The following is a 14,685-nucleotide window of genomic DNA, read 5'->3' as shown; positions in this document are numbered from 1 at the left end:
GTGTGCTCGAGCATGCGTCGCATTTTTCTCTCAGTGCATATTTGTTCAAGAAAGCATCGATGGAAGATGCTCCGTCTTTCTAAAATTACTCAAAAAAAAAAAAAAAAAAAAAAAATCTTAAAAATGCACAGGCTTGGAGTGGTTGATATTTTGATTTTTGAAGGGTGCTAATTCTCTCAGATTAGAGATGTTGCGCATAATGTGGCCGACCTTGGCTCAGTGTCTAATTGAGGCTTTTAACCTTTTTGTGGCTCAGAGGAAGGACAAACACAGCCAAATTAAGGGAGGCTGCATAATCTGTCCTCACTAAAATAGAAAACAGCACAAGGACCTTCCCCTCGCAGCAGAACCATGATATACCATAACACACTATCCAAATGATTTCAGCGGTGGAGTGGATCTACTGTAGCCTACTTTATCCAAGCACATTTCTATCCCAGTGCTGCCGAATCTATTTTCAATCTAAAAGATGGCATGAACGCCTTTGTCAGACGGGGGAAGCAGCGTATGTCAGCCTAAAACAAGGTATAGCACTGAGTCTCGTCAGGCAGACAAAAGAAGTGGGTGTAGTCTTTCCTGAATGCAATCACTTGTCAGCCCTAAATCTTCCCTCAGTACTGCCCTGACAGGTAATGGTGCTTGTTAAACCTGATGAAGGTATATTGGCGTTTTTTTTTTTTTTTTCAAAGACAGAGAAAATATCTAAAAGACATTTCACCGCTGCTCAGAAATGTTTTTAACACTCCGCTGCACAATAATGTGAATCATATTCTCAACATACAATGATAAAAAAAATAAATAAAAAGAAGCATCTGATGCCACGTTTCTACGCAGCGACGTGAGAAAATGGAGCGCTTTAAGTTGCTTTGAATTTTCGGGCTGCATTATTAGATTTCCTTGTGCAGTTTCAGTGTCACTCCTCCTTGCCCTCTCCCCGAACGCTGAAAGAGAGAGGACAGTTTTGGGGCTGAGCCTTCTCCACAGTGTTCATTAGCATAACATCAGCACTGTGTAGGGGATTGTGATGCAAACAAGCCCAGATTGGCTCATTCCAGCCCCCTCTTTTAATAACTTAGGTGCTATAGGATCTCACTCCTGCCCGCTCACTGTACAATAGATCAGACTCTTTGGGGCTGAGGGAGAAAACGAGAGTGGACCTTTGAAGACGAGGAAAGTTTCAGCTTCAATTTGGGCGTGAGAGATGCCGTCGAGCAAATATTTAGCTTACGTTCAGCAGATGCGGACGCAGAGTGGAGCTTCGCCTTCGCCCAAATCTAAACACATGGCATACCACAGGAGACAGAAGCGGTAATGGTTAAAAAAATGTGTCTTTTCAGGAATATGCCCCGCTTCCAACTGACCACGATTCAGGCTTGACATGATTAAAAAAATTATGTAAATGGATCTGTGGCTTATGTTATCGTCCCCTGCCACCCACAGTAGGACAGCAGATACAGCAATCACTGCTTCTGCACCTTGTGTATGTTTAATATGTGTTTGCTCTTTTGTGATAACAAAAGGGGGAGGGGGGACAAACAGGGGTTTCTTTCTCTTTTTTTTTTTTTTTCTCCTCTGTGAATAACTGGACCAAAGTCAGGGAATCTAAAGACACAAGGAGCGAGAAAGCAGCCAGATACAGGAGACTGTCAAGCGGACTGCGATAAAACATTCACTAGGAAATTATCTCCCTGTCATAAGGTCCTCCTGTTTTGAATACCAAAGGGATTCAAATTCCCAAACAAACTCTGAAAGGTTGACCAATTTCATGCTCTGCCAAACGATAGCGGATTGCCGTACAGGTCGCACCTTTGAACCGCCACGCTGGAGGTAGTATGAAGCAGAGATTTTAATCTCTGTATCTCTGCATAGGTAATCCACTGAAGTGTAATTGCTACAGCTCTAAGTTATACAAAATAATGACAGGAGAATAAGACTCACTATGAATATGAAGTGAGTGTGATAACAAAGTCCCACGCTGGGAGAGAGGGTAATACTTGGACAAGGGCTCTTGCTGTGGAGGAAAATTCTCCTCTGAACAACAACAAGCATCTTTGTGAGGTGGTTTCCAACACTACGCCGCATTCAGAGCGCCATAATGCACTGAGCCGTGTACATGAAAGATTATGTGTTATTTGACTAAAATGGCTGGTTTATTACCTCCGCCAAGGAGGTTATGTTTTCGGCTTGGTTTGTTTGTTTGTTGGTTTGTCTGTTTGTCAGCGGGATTATAGAAAAACTACTGACCCGATTTTCATGAAAATTGGTGGACGGGTGTAGTTCGGGTCAAGGAAGAGCGCGCTAAACTGGGGAGAGGCTCCGACTCACAGGGCGGAAACGCAAGTGATTTTTCACTTTCGTTAACGTCGCAAGATTTGCCCTTGCTGGAATAAGTCTTAAAATCCAGTATATGGTCGTAAAGTATGCTCTTACTCACATCCACATGTGAAATTCTATCACTGCTGGACATGTGTCCAGACGTAAACTGCGGAGAGGTCGCCCTTGCAGATTTGCATATCATAGAAAAGCGGCCTGCTGGAGGTCAGCACTCTCTGAACGCCCTTCCAGCTTTGTCATATATCGTTCTCTGAGCAGTTTCTGTGAGCATAAACAACAATTACTGTGTTTGTGCATAACCTGTAATGAAACAACATAAAAGAGACACATGAGAATGAGATGCACTTAACAGAGATTTGCATTTTACACAATTAATACAGTCATGCTAAACTGCAGTGCAATCTGCTGCCTTACAGAGAAGACACTTCTTCCAATTCACACACACACACACACACACACACACACAGAGTTGAACTTTTCCCCTTCGCCACCGCCTGCTGCAGCGCAACACTTTGAAAATCAGTCACTGCAAAACACGAAAGAGCACCAGCTAGTTAAGTGTGACAAGACTGGGTCTATGCTTCATTACAAACCCACTTTCAGACTTTGTTGTCAACCGGGCCAGGAGTGACCTAGAAATTCATGAAACGCCGATAAGCGTTTATGATACTCCAAAACACAAATCCATATGTTAATAATTTAAAAAATAAGAGGAAAAAGGCCCTCCTGCATTCCACAAAGTTTACTCCAATGTGACTTAACAAGAAAAAAGGAGGTGTGTGAAGAACAAGCGCAGGTTAAAGCAGAGACACACTGTAACTTCAAAGGAGAAATTCTTGTCTAGCTAATAAATATTCAGCCCTGTCCTCTGAATATTTTCCATCTCTGTCATCCTATGTATTACACACCAAAATATCCCCAGCGTCAATTAGCACTTTTGTTTGGGGCTATCGCTGCATGCTCCAGTTCTATGAGTCGTGTTAGGGAAGCATCATTACACATTTCTGCCTTGGTGCAAAAGTGTTTAACTTCTGTTAAAGTTTAAATACCAAGTATGCAGCTGAGAGAGTCTTGTGGCAGTGACTTCAGAATATTTTTTGCACTGTCTCTGAGTAACGTCTGCACACCTCCTCCCATTCTGCACAGGAGCCTACGAGCCTTTTCAGGTGAGAGGGAGAGAAGAAAACATCCCTTTTCTTGGCCCTTGCAGTAAAGTAAGTAGGCGTTGCAGCGTCTGCAACATTCACCATCTCTGACTGATTGTTAGGCTCAGCTTCGGTTTCTGGTAGCTATGTTGCAACACCTCTGTTTACAGAGCTGAAGTTCCTGGGGTTCACCGTCGGCAGATCTTTTGAAGCCATGCTAAATATCTACACCGAATAGACGTTATCGGGCAAAACATGGCAAACTTTTCCATCCTTCGGGCAGGTCTCGGCCTCTTCGAGCTGCAGCTCCTCGCCTACCCCCGGGCCCGCTGGACCTATTTCTGATGGTAATGGCTGCAGGAGCCGCATCCTGTCAGCTCACTCCAGACTCACTAGTAATCAGCTCGGGCTGATGAATGACGGAAATGCCACTGGCTCCACTGCAATGACAGAAATGCACCCGTTTGTGACCCCCCCATTTGACTGTCCTCTTTACACTGCTTTTTCCCATTTCCATCAACTACTAAAGAATAGCACTCATGGCATTGGTTCAGCTGCTGTTGAGGCTAAAAATGAAATGTGTGTTGCCGGGCACAGATGCAGCACTTGTGAAACTGTGCAGCATGCTCAGAGCTTTCTGTCTGGTCATCATTTAACCTTGCTTTGATTTTTATCACAGAGTGATTCATAAGGATGAAAACATATGTTTCGCTCCCAGTTGTTTGTGATGAGAGCGCAAACAGAAGTACAACACAGATTGAGATTAACGAAATGTCACATTTGCGATATTTGACTTTTCTGCGGTTCACTAATTAGACGATGACGACCAATCGGTGTCATCTATCTCTATCTCCTCAAAAAGTAATGTCAGGTTTTATAGACTGTTTTTATATAGTCGCAGTCAGCTTCATAAAACAGTGTGTAAAACCTGAAACTTGACTTTTTGTTTAAATCTAATTTCAACAACACCTTCGCTGTCCAACTCAGACCTTCCTCAGTAGGTGGGCCACAGCGAAGCGCGCTGGATTTAACACCTTAAATTATTATGAAAACTGAGGAAGAGTGAGGAGATAAAATACCTTTTTTTTTTTTTGCTTTTATTTTATGGACTGGGAAACAAACTCCTGCTTTTTCCAGCTAAATAATTAATAATTTAAAAAAATTATTGCTATAGCAGACAAGAGTTTTGACATTTCGGAAATTTCTTCACAGGACGGTGACGTAACAGTGGTACTAAATTCCTGAATTACTTTCATAGAAAGGCAACCAGCAACTCAAAAACTAAGACTAAAAATAACTAATCTTGATGTTAACCCTAAAAAACGATTTCATGGCCGCCGTCAGATCACGCATACGGTGTGCACGTACGCGCTGTCCCGATATGCCGGAATCTACTCAAGCGGATTACCATTTTGTCGCTAATTCCATTTCTTCTTGCTTCTTCACATCTACGTGTCTCGCGTCCAGCGTTAACATGCCAGGTGTGAAGCAGAAGCTGCAGTTCTCACACTCGACTTAATTACTGAAACCGGTTTGCTCGGGACTGAATCGCTGAATTAGACAAACAGGTCGGTCTAATGGATAAAGCAGTCAGGCTATGTGTGAGTTATAGCAGAATTCACACCAGCAGAGCCGCCTCACACCTCATTTAGAAGGAGGCATGATGAATTATTAGGGCAGCCTGTATATGTATTTTTCCTGTGCAAATGCCAAAAAGATCAAATCAAGACACACACTGAGGTGTCAATATTAAGCATTCCAATTTTCATTAGAAATGCATTAATAATTTGATGTCTCCATCCACACACACACACACACACACACACATTCAGGAGCTCAACTTATCTGCAGTATTTAAGATGTTCATTACCTAACCCCCCGGCAGTGGAGGAGGAGTTGGATCCAACAGGCAGCAGTGAATGCCAGGCCTGGCACAGCTGTACAAGCAAAGCTGTAAAGAGACGTCACCGGCCACTGTCGCTCAATCTTCCCCTGTGTTAATCCCACACTATCTGCATTCACGTCAGCCCCACTCCTCGTGTCCCTGCATTGCTTTTCACACTCCTAAGTTCAATTTGGCAGGAAAGTGGACATGTTGCATCACTTCTGCTGGCTGAAAATCCTCTCGGCATTGTTCCCCTCCAATAATCTTTTTCTGAGACGGCGTGATGATCCAATAGTCATTTTCTGCAAGATATTTCTTGTCTCTTGTTGTCGCTTTCAGGTATTCACTGAGCCAGAAAATGCGTGTGCAAAAACGTTAATGTTATTCCGATACCAGATCCTAGCCCTGTGACTTTTAACAGCAGCGTAGCAAATATGAGCACATATGAGATTTAAAAGCCTTTAATGCTCCTGAATCTCTTCTTAGCTGATCAGATCATCTTCTGAATGGCCTCAATACACAAGCAGGGCGGTGTGTGTGTACAGAGGAGTCAGCTCCATTTATCTGTGTTCATCATTTACAATATTAAGGAGAGACAACTTGCTGTCATATCATACCCCAGACTGTTACTGTAGCCGGACACATGCACTGAAGAATGAGCGCTCAAGTGGCGGTCACGTTTTACTAAGCCCGCGCTCTTAAACCCCACTATGTTTTACAGGCAGGAATTTTATACCCAAGCTCCAACGGAACCAAATCCCGGCCCTCGGGGCAGAATTTTTTATTTTAACATCTCTTTTCAGGACTGACATTTTGTCCTCTGTTTTCAAATGTTTTCCCAAGAAGCTTCTCTCCAGTTGACCCAAGCAGAGACCATTGCCTCTGGCTTGTCACGGAGAGAAGAGCGATGCGGTTCTGTGGGCAACAGAGAGGGAGGCTCTGTACTGAGACAGCAGCAGGTGCAGCTGTGACAGTTGCCGTGTTGTTGCTAGCCCCACACTGTAGTCAAGATGAGGTTCACAGATGTAGCCACTCAGTGCAGTGGTTTATTGGCTGCCTGAAACAATGCATCTCTGTCAAGAACAGCTCCTCCTAAGGCCATTTCAGTCTGAGAGTGCTCTGTATGAAACAAGGCGTAGAAAAACCTCATTCTGACACACAAGGTCAATTCTGCTCCACAACAACACAATCAAAGCTCCCCCTGCTCTGCCAGAAAACAAAACAAATTCCAACCTGAAGCAATCATACTGAAACAGGGGCGTTTGAGCCATATTTTCATGTCAAGCGATTTGTCTGTCTGAGGCAAAAAAAAAATAATAATAAAAAAAAGTGAAAAAATAAAAAAGCCATTGTGTGTAAATTCTGCACAAATGAAAGAATATTCAATTACACTGTCACACTTTTAACGATATATAATTCTATAACGAGCACACATTTTTTTTTGTCCTAACTATTGCTACAAGCATTTCTGATTAATTATTACCAAGCCTCCCCCTCGCGCATGCCTCTTAAGTCAACCAAGCACCACCCAAGCCTGCACTTCACCCCCAGGTGGATCTTGTAAGACATGCATTCCAATCATGCGACAATTTCAATAAACCGCGCCAACAGAAAATGAATGGCATCCATTTTGCCGTAACTTTTCTTTTTTTTTTTTTTTTTTGTGAAGAGAGAGCTAACCTGATTCCTTTCTTCAATTCAGACCCATCGAAGTAGTCGGCAAAGTCCAATCCAGGGTAGTGTTTTGTTGAATCTCAGAGTAGTGGAGATCTGAGATAATATGACTATTGTTTTCCTGTAAAGCACCCAGTCTCTGCTTGTTCAATTACTGGAAGGAGCCTCAACGAGGGCGGTTAAATCATTTGCAGAGACATTATCTACGCAGAGAAAGACAGAAAGAGAGCAGGGAGAGAGAGGGAGGGAGGGACAGAGAGAGAGAGAGAGAGAGAGAGAGAGAGAGAGAGAGAGGGAGGAGAGAGAGAGAGAGCAGACATAGGGGCCAAACTTTAGTCTGTGGAGGAAACAGAAACATTTTTTTGTGGACCACACATGGAGGCTACTGCGAGGATAAAAGCAGCAGGATTCGTGATTAACTGCAGGAAATTAATAAACTAATACAGCTCTCTCTGTGTCAGTGCCAAAAACCACATAATAAGATAAAATTGTTTTCATTACAGGTGATGATGGATATCTGTGTATAGGTTAGGAACACGCGCGCTGAATTTACGACAGAGCGACCACAAACTTCATTCTTTCCTCGCATATGTTTCCCACAAACAAAAACAACTCGCAAGCACTCATCTGTCAGCGTGAGCAATCATTAAGAGATAATTTGATTGTTTTTTCAACCTCGGCTGTGTTTGATGTCTCTGGCATGGTAGCAATTGAACAGACAATTATTTTGTTGATTAGCTTAGTTTTTAGCAACTTACCATGCCTGTGATATTCCTCTGAAACTCCCAGACCAGACGCTCAACTCCATCTGACTTGGCAACTGCATTAGGAGAACAAAGCTTCCACACACCCCCAACTAAATACTGTGCAATAAAATATCATTTATCAAAGCCTCAGACTTCAAAACCAACCAGACGACCAAATGAGCATATAGAGCTAAATAAGCGGCGGCGCGTACACTTAAAAAAAGTGAGCGCAAACATTAGCTGTAATATGCATCTGGAGGTGCATTTACTCCCATGTTTCCACTGACTTCGCTGTTTGGTGTGTTTGATCATCCAATATCCACGTTGCCTTGAAAACTGCATTCCAACGCGCAGACCTCAATGCAGGTGAGCGTCTACTGTAGTTTTCTGAATTAAAGCGCTCTCAGTGCATCAGTATGCACACACTCAAGGAGAACAAGCGAAACATTGATTCATGCTGAATCAGAAACTGCTCTCAGCTCCATTTGCACCCAGTGGACGACATGCTATTGGTGCTTTTTCTATGTTTTAGGAGCTTGCTGCAACTTCCTCCTTATGCTATCACAGGCTGTGTTAAGAGCATCATAGTTCACTTAATTGCGAAACAGTACTCCGCACAATAGCTGTGTAAAGCATTTGATAGACACCCACAGAAACATCTGAAGTACAGCACTGGAAACAATAAAACATGAATTAAAAAAAAAAAAACACTCTCTTTTGAACATTTCTGCAAAAATAAAACGAGATTCTAATGTTGAACACTGCTTACCCGTTTTCCACTTTGCTGGGATAATGTCAGTCTGAATGTAGTGAAGAACGCCCACCAACGTGAAATTATTTTTGAAAAAAAAAAAAGAAGAAGAAGAAGAAGGAAAAAAAAAAAAGGCACGGGGAGTCAAACTTATCTCACTTTCAATGAGTCACAATTGTCAAGGGCAACAGCAGCCTATATGGAGGAAATATATTGCTCTGGTGTGTTTACCCACACCATCCCTAAATAACAGCCCTGTCTTGTTGGAAAAGGGGCTTTTAAGTGTGGATGTGCTTCGCTCTCCTATAATCCAGCCGAGACATTACTCCTTCCCCTGGCAGACGTCCGCAGATCCCCCCTCTCTCCCAGCCAGGCCTTGCTCTCGGCTGCTATGGCAGAGCCGCAATAACTGCTGTTTGCTTAGAGCCTTGCCTCCCAGGTTCTCCTCTGTCACACAGAAATTGAATATTTTCCCAAATAGTGTTGCAGCTGTGCACAGATAAGGACAAGTCCTGTTCACATAGCACAAAGAATGAGACAGGGTCAGCCAACGTGAGTGTGTGTGTGTGTCTGTCTGTCTGTGTGTGTGTTGTCTATGCTGTATATGTTAAGTCTGTACATTAGAAAAAGCATAACCGCAGCAAATCAAATGAGAGCCAAAAAAAAAAAAAAATCATCATGCATAAAACTCAATTTTTCAATAATTACAACATTTTTCAATAATTACAAACGTGTTTGTAATTTCCTTATTATCTTAAAAATTGTCCAAGTGATAAAAACTTGATGTGATAGCTCTAATTTTAATCTGTAAAATAATTTCAAAAACGCCTTCAGGGATAAATAGTGATAAAGTTTTTTTTTGTTTTTTTTTTGTACTGACACACACACACACACACACACACACACACACACACACACACACACACAGACACACACTGATAATAGCAAACAGCATATCTCATCTGAAACACAGGTCATGGTTTCAACACGATGCAAAATGCACAAGTTCTGATTAGAAACCAGGTCAATATGTTCCACCCAATCACTTTATGACCACAGGACAGGTTTTACAATCCTGCTTTGTTTTGCACTTTGCACTTCTCTCCTTCTAAATACCTTTTAGAGGAGCACAAAATGGGTGAGGCAACAAAAAAAAAAAAAAAAAGAGATGCCAGATAAGCTCAGGGTTGCTGCCACTTAACGAGTGCACAGAGAGCTTTGTGAGAGCCATCGGCTAATATCCATGTTGTTTCTTGTCACCAGAGTTTGAATTGACCCTCACTTTCCACCGCCTATGTCCTTGCTGTGTAATGTTCTGCTAGCAAATTATTTAGGCAAGCAGAAAGTTTCACCTGCCATTTCAGGGGCACCGAATCCCCCGCTGCACCAGAGGCCTTTGGCAAGTGGAAACAAATGTTTCACAAAATGGCAGGGAGGGGAACACGCTGGCGCACAGCATTTTACTGATTGCCAATCGTAAAATAAAATCAGTCATGAAAGGGGAGGTATTCTGGCCCACCAAAGGCCTGCACGTTACATCAAATTTGCCATAGCTTTCTTTTACAGCCTTGTTTCTTCCCTTTAATGGCGAGCAGTTATCCGCACAGTATGGCTCCATGTAGGTGGTTTAGCAACAGAAAAGATTGCATCTGAAAACACAAACCCACAATTTACACGCCAAATAAGCAATGGGATGTAAATCTAGATGCTTTAACTCACTGCAATCTTCTACTTCTGACGCATCCGCCACATCCATCATTTGCTTGATTTTGCTATGGAGCAGCTAACACACCATTTGTGAGAACTGCAACTTGAAATTGGTCCTTGATCCTCACACGCTGTTGGGCGACAAAGACAGCGATGCTCGGGACAAAAAAAGAGGAAGATGAGCTTGAATTTGATGGCGTTCAGCGTGTAAAAGCACAACACCCCTACAGCGTAACGCTAGCACAAACTATCCATCCAGCCACGATGCAACCTTTAAATCAATCACATGGACTCGCCAATCGCTGCTCAGACAAAGACAGCAGGCTCGTGAGAGCGCACGACACAGAAAGTGAGGAAATGTTGTCACTGGTCAGTGTGTGTGTGTGTGTGTGTGTGTCTATATTGAATTAAAACAATAACAAATTACCTTAATAAAGCCAGAGTGGAAGTGCCTGGCTTGTTGTTAGAGATTTAAAATGTGGAGAGGCTATGAAAGCTGCGTTATGATCTCTTTAATGCACCAGTCAAATATCTGTAGATACTAAAAAACCTCAGCTGCTCCTTCTGGGAAGGGGGGGTGGGGGGGGGGGGGGGTATATGCCAGAAGAAAATGAAGCAACAGTCCGTAATTTCACAAATTTTGATGCGTTCACACCCACTCACCCATTCACACTCAGTGAGTCACAACAGCCTCGTGTGCAGCCAGAGAGCGACATAGAGACTTGAGAATAGAGTGAAATGCAGCACTTTGTCTCCCCAAAACCGATACAGAAGTGTGCTGGGCTGTATTGATCTGCGAGTAGACATGAACGCACAAGCAAAGAGGGGCAATCTGGTGCTCTGGCAGATCAAGAGCAGCTGCAGTTCTTTGAAACCGGACGCACTTCCACTTAAACGAGGCTATAGACTGAAAAAGGTACTCTCTCGCGCTGGATTCGACGGTAAAATGCTGGTAATGGCATGCTGGAGCTGAAGACATGGAGCACTGAGACATCCGAGAAGACACTTTCCTTGTTTCGGCCGCATTCTCAAGTAGTTTGTTATTTCCAGTGAGAGCAGACACACCTGTTTTTACAGACGCTGAAAAAACCAACGAGCAATTATCGAAAATTTTCCTCTGTATTAATTAAGAATTCCCCCCCAAAAAAAGCGCTTTGCAATTAAGAATTTTTAATTTCTCGTGGAATGAACTCCATGCTCCCCCTCCAGCATTACACTACTTTATGAGTCACTATACAATTACCCTGTTGTGTGAAAGCAAACGCCAGTCAGATTATGCCATACACAACATGTCATACGGACCTACTTACAAGAAAGATACACAAGTCTTTCAGCTGCACCAGCTCACACACTCCTTCTCAAGCCTTTCAGGCTCAGCCAAAAAACCAGTGGCAGAAAATACGACTCTCCCATTGTGTGCAGGCTCTGACCACTTTGATATGCTAATATGTTCCTTCCAAACAGCTGGAATTTGAACTTGCATTAATTCAAACATTTTTTTTTTTTTTTGATGCACAAACACGTGAAAATGGAGTTCCCCAATAGAGAGGCTTGAATAAAGACGTGGAGCTCCTGTAGCCTGATAAAAGCGTGCATTAGCTTATTTCTAACACATTCCTGAAAACCCAATACTTATTCACAAACGGGCTGCCTTTGTGTTCAACTGAATGTCACTTTGTTACACATGAAGATGGAGATGCAGCCACTTCATCCTCCAAACACTTGGTTGATTCTCTTGTTTTCTATCATCTCAAGAATACAGCCTCGGAGAAGGTTGAGCGTATTCAACCAGGACTGTAGTGTAAGAGCATTTAAATGCATATTTGACTACATGCTCGACAAATGTCACCTCGTACGGGGGCTGTATATTCCTCTAATGGACAGCTATGATGGCTATGATGAATGTACTCCACAGAGATATCACAGACCAAACACAGAAATGAGACACATTCATGGACTCTCATCCAGGCAGGAATTCGTAGCTCTCTCTTTCCTAAGATCAGACGCACAACCTAAAAACAAAACAAAAAAGAAAAAGCTGTGGTGCATGTGAAAGCTGGAGCTAAATTTATCCCAATCCACTGATCGATCACTGGAGATTACTGCTCTGCTCCAGGCTGCCATGCATCACGGGCTGGCCGCTGTGTGCTACCCGGGCCAGGCGCAGGCACACACCGCGCCGCATGTGCGCGTCTGCTGCCTGCTCTTTAACACATGGTTGACAAGACGCGTTCGGAATCGGTAGGCCTAAATAATAAATGTGCAGTAAGAGGATCTAATTTTACTGCCTCTCTGCGCCGGCTGGGTTTGAGTTAAGTCCAAGAAGCAAAATCTGTCCTCTTTTATGCATGCTTTTATTTTTATTCCCCCCCTTTGGTTGATTTCCATGACATTTCCTGCGCTTGTTGCCCGTTGCATCACAGGCTCTTCTCTGGCCAAAACTAATTATTACACTGGTAGGCGAGGCTGGGCTGTTTTTCTTTTCTTTTCTTTTCTTTCTTTTGGACAAATAGCACAAGCCCCAATTATAATGGATTAGCCTGTGAATGCTCTCAAGAATCACACCGACATCGCTTCTCAGGTCACAGCTCCCGGTACAAATCCCAATTCAAACCAAAAAAAAAAAAAACCATCAGTGGATTTAAAAATAAAAAACCTGGTGACCAGCACCAGCAACAAACTGCCACTTCAACTCTGGAGGCATAAATTCCCATTAAATGGTGCTTTGCATGTTCTGGTTCACATGAATGCGTCGCTCCCCCACTTTTTTTTTTAAATAGTTTCCATTCAGCCAAACTCGGCAGCCGAGCAAATCAATCCACATCTGGTTATGTTTTGATTAACCATTTTTCAATTAACCACGGTACCCCTCGGACAATTTCAATCAATGCAAAATGAGGTGTCCCGCTTGATTCATTGTTCAAAGCAAATTATGTTCCTCCTAGTCAAACCTGACCCTTTGCTTTACTTAATAAAAGACGCTAAAACACGCTGCCACACTTGAGTAATGTCTTGGTTTTTAATCCAAATGAGCCCTGAAAGCAAATGCAAGGCTGTGAAGCGACCGAGAAGAGGAGGAAAAGTTGCTGCTACTCCACATCAACTTGTCAAAATAGTGCTGCTCAGGCTCTGATTTACACAGTGTGGATGAGAAAACAAACACTCTTACCTTTCTTGAAAAGCAGTGGAGCCAAACAGGCTGAAATGAACGCAGTCAGGAAGTGGATTGTTTAAAAACAAACAAACAAAAACAAAAAACAAAAAAACAAAAAGTCAGATTGTGGAAAGACAGTCTGGTGGGAACTCCTCTGCAGCGAAGACAGAGAGTCTGCAGGTCTGAGGCATGCTCCCCTTATCTGGGACAGAGGCTGGCGATCAGGCGGCGGGTCCCCCTCTCAGCCCGTACATTCCCCTGCACCGGACACACACTTCCATGGCAAGCGAAGGTGTTGCTCTCGCGCTCAGTCCTGCCTCATTAACACCTGATAACGCGCCTCTGAGCAGCTCATCTATGTCTCGGCTCCTTCACTTCCCGAAGCGGCCGCAGCAGCAACAACAAACGAGAAGAGGAGACGCGGAGCTCGGGGACCCAGAGACTGGAGTGACTGAGAGGGACAGACAAGAGTGGGGCTTTCAGTGTCTTGACGATGAGGGTGGGGGGGTGGGGGAGAAGACTCTCCGCTACTCGGGCAGCCGACTCTCTCTCTCTCTCTCTCTCTCTCTCTTCCTGGCTCCTCCTGAGTGAGACTATGAAGACTGGGACAAGTTTCAGCGGCTCGCCTCTGGAAAAGATCCCGCTCACAGTGTTGAGACACTTGGTGGAAGCAGCGCGGAGCGGGCTTCCAGTCAGCAGCGCCAGTGCAGTCAGCGGAGAGCAGGCTGCCGTCTGCAGGAGCCCGACGGAGCGGAGGGCTCCACTAAAAACCCGGCATGGAGTCCCACATCCGCGCTGACTCGGAGTCTACATCTGCGCAGGAGACTAATCACATCAACTTATTACCATGCCCGGCAGGAATCAGCTCACTTTTCTTTTTCTTTTTTTTTAAACTTAGGAGAAGATTCAACTGCGTCATGTGAGCAGGAAGGAGGTTATTAATATATTTCTCCTCCTCGTTTTTTTGGCCTCTTTTTCTGCTTAGAGATGCAACACTGGCTTCCTTTTGGGCATGAGAGGCCCACGCTCTGTCACAGTAGGCAGTCCAGCCTATTCAGCCAATGACAGAGGACTTATTCTACTGTAATACTACCAAGCATCAAAAGGAACATGGAAGCCGAGATAGACTTTTTCTAGCCCCCTCTCTACAACTGGCCCCTCAGGATAACACACTGGCCCGGGCAGCGGTGGTCAGGCTGCTGCTGCTGCTGCTGCTGCTGGTGCCGTGCAGAGCCAAGAGTGTGTGGAGCCAAGCAGTTTTTCAAACCAAGAATCTCTCCTCAGTTGTG

At 43.9% G+C, this 14,685-nt stretch overlaps 1 protein-coding gene across 29 annotated transcripts in view; it reads right to left on the bottom strand.

Moving 5' to 3' along the window:
- adgrl2a (adhesion G protein-coupled receptor L2a) overlaps positions 1 to 14,392 on the bottom strand; it is a 97,015-nt gene extending 82,623 nt beyond the window's left edge. For 23 of the 29 annotated variants that reach the window (XM_076725849.1, XM_076725837.1, XM_076725841.1 and 20 more), the window contains exon 1: positions 13,412 to 14,243. The gene's annotated coding sequence lies outside the window, so the exon portion shown is untranslated. Of the gene's footprint in view, positions 1 to 7,044; positions 7,216 to 13,411 lie in introns of those variants that run through there. The other 6 variants (XM_076725844.1, XM_076725862.1, XM_076725859.1 and 3 more) reach the window with 3 other exon arrangements.
- Positions 14,393 to 14,685: the final 293 nt, after the last annotated feature.

Source organism: Chaetodon auriga, chromosome 3 (assembly GCF_051107435.1).
Source record: "Chaetodon auriga isolate fChaAug3 chromosome 3, fChaAug3.hap1, whole genome shotgun sequence".
NCBI classification, from domain to species: domain Eukaryota; kingdom Metazoa; phylum Chordata; class Actinopteri; order Chaetodontiformes; family Chaetodontidae; genus Chaetodon; species Chaetodon auriga.
Note: the sequence above shows the minus strand (reverse complement) of the source record. Positions and strands in the feature narration are given on the sequence as shown.